Genomic DNA, 2,871 nt, shown 5'->3' on the forward strand with positions numbered 1-2,871 from the left:
CCCCGCGAGAGCTGGCGAGAACTTCTGGGAACTCAGATTAGAGAACCACTGATCTATGTCACATGAACATCCTATGACATTCCTCATACTAAACATGTTTTTCTTCTAATGTGTCATGCACAGAGAGAGAGATATTTAACACACCCATATCATTTAGATGGTCATCAAATTTAGATGGTCATTTTGTTATTTTATACACCAACACGCTATGCTTACAAATAGACATACTAACACAAGTCAGAAATAACAGGTGGCTTGGAACAGTTCTTGTATAGGCAATGGGCTGTAAATAGATCTAAATAAACTAACACCTCTTCTCAGAAAATGGGGGGCTCACAGATTACAGCAGGAATAAAAGCTTAAACTATAATGAAACATTTTAGTGTTGTCATATTCATGCTCATATTCAACACATACATTAAAGCAGCACTATGTAACTTCCCTCTTCTACCCTGGATTTGAACCTGGTTTCCTGCGCAAGTGCTGAATTTGTATCCGTTGAACTAATAGAGCTGGCAGCCTGCTTGCTTGGGGGATAAATTGAATCTTGACCATCAGGTCAAAATCTGTGTCAGATCCTGTGTCTAGGTGAGACATGACCTTTGACACGATCTAAATGTCTCAATAGAAGAGTAGGGAGCCAATTGTATAAGTTATTTTGTATTAACATACTATACCATACAGATTGGACAAAATTATATTTTATTTATAAAAAAAAAAGTGTTACAGTGAGGCTTTTACTGATAGAGAGAGGGAGAGAGAGGAAGAAAGAGAGAGAGAGAGAGATGTTTCAAAACAAAGACATACTCCGCCCAGATGGTGGCGACGTATTTGCACTTGTGCAGTCAGTCTAGCCTTTGAACCAGCGTTGCCATGTCGGCTTATTATAAGCGAGTTTGGGCTTCTTTTTCTGTGAAGTTGCTTGTAAATACTAGCCTCGGAAACCCAGCCTTTTTTTTGTTTCAGTAAATACTGGTGGTTGCGGATTTTTGGGCTTGTTTCTAAACAAGTGTAGTTGCTTATTTGGGCTTGCTTCCAAAAGTTTTAATTATTATTTAAACCTGTGGCTCTCAAATATTTTCATGAAAATGTTTTGTGCATTTTTTTTTGTGTTGTTAGAATGTTTCAAAAAAATATTCAAAATATTGCACACGCGTTGTGAGCTTGCATATAGGTTTGAAGTGCTCATGTGGCCTAAAGCTGCTTCTCTACAGCTTGTTTTCTTATACCTCGTTGCTTATTTCTCTCGCAAAACCTGGCAACATTGCATTGAACACCACAGAAGAAGAATAGATGGGCTATGGTAGCTCCGTTCCGTCAGCAGAAATTGGACTTCCGGTTTTCGAGCTAGCAGAAATAAGGGTTCCGGTTGCCTTCAAAATAAGAGCGTACATTTTTTATGTTTTTTAAAAGACACAAATCTAATTTAAAAATACATTTATGATGTATGCCTTTTAAATGGCTCATACTAAAACACTTCTAAGTGGCAAGTTTAAAAAAGAAAGACACAATTGTATTTAAAAAATACATTTATGATGTACATTATGTCTTTTTAAATGGCTTATACTAGATCACTTCTAAGTGCCAGGTTGTTCCAGTTTGAAATTGGCTATTGACCCCCATTAAATGTGCACTTAGCACTGTTTTGCACTTTAACTGGATATTGATTTGTGTGTGTTACATATATGTATTGTTTTTGTATTGTTTGTCCATTGTTGTAATAATGATGACTCTAGGCCAGGTCACTCTTGGAAAATGATGATGATATAATATTGTTTATTGCAGAAGCAAATAAACAATGATAAAAGAGACCACAAAATATGCTACGAATAATAATAGTAGATAGTGCAAGCGAGATAAAAAAAAAGAGAAGAATTTGGGGTTTATAAAGTTGATCTCACGTATTTAAAAACTAAAATACAATACAAATACAAAAGTAATCAGAAAAAAAATATTACAAATTTATATTATTTAACAACATATATACAACATGGAAACACAGCATAAAAAAAGATAGAGAAATATTAGTACATTTTTAGTGTGTGTGTGTGTGTGTGTGTGTGTGTGTGTGTGTGTGTGTGTGTGTGTGTGTGTGTGTGTGTGTGTGTGTGTGTGTGTACTTCTCCATAACTGAGCGCCCCTAAACTTGATAGAAAATGGATACAGACCAGTAGAGAATATTGGTGAACATTTGAGAGATAATTTGTAAAAAAAAAAGAAAGTGGCAGGCCGCCCAGTGCGGCCTGACGTAAGAAAAGTGCCAATTTCAGACAATACTGGACACTGGACAGGAGACGGCTGTTGGCGCCAGCACTTTTGACATACGCACACGTTCAGGGAGACCCCCTCTACAACGCCACACTCTCCGCTAAGCCAGACAGGTGTATTTGGAAAAATGGCGGGCCGTCCAGTGAGGTCAGGGGTCAGAAAACAGCCATTTTTAGTGCATAGACTTCACAAATTGGGCGCTGGACACGAGACAGCTATTTGTGGCAGCACTTGTGACATACGCACGCGTTCAGGGAGACCCCCTCTACAACGCCACACTCTCCGCTAAGCCAGACAGGTGTATTTGGAAAAGTGGCGGGCCGTCCAGTGAGGTCAGGGGGCAGAAAACAGCCATTTTTAGTGCATAGACTTCACAAATTGGGCGCTGGACACGAGACAGCTATTTGTGGCGGCACTTGTGACATACGCACGCGTTCAGGGAGACCCCCTCTACAACGCCACACTCTCCGCTAAGCCAGACAGGTGTATTTGGAAAAGTGGCGGGCCGTCCAGTGAGGTCAGGGGGCAGAAAACAGCCATTTTTAGTGCATAGACTTCACAAATTGGGCGCTGGACACGAGACAGCTATTTGTGGCGGCACTT

The sequence above is a fragment of the Gymnoscopelus microlampas genome, assembly GCF_963454915.1.
Source record: "Gymnoscopelus microlampas genome assembly, chromosome: 2".
Lineage (NCBI taxonomy): Eukaryota > Metazoa > Chordata > Actinopteri > Myctophiformes > Myctophidae > Gymnoscopelus > Gymnoscopelus microlampas.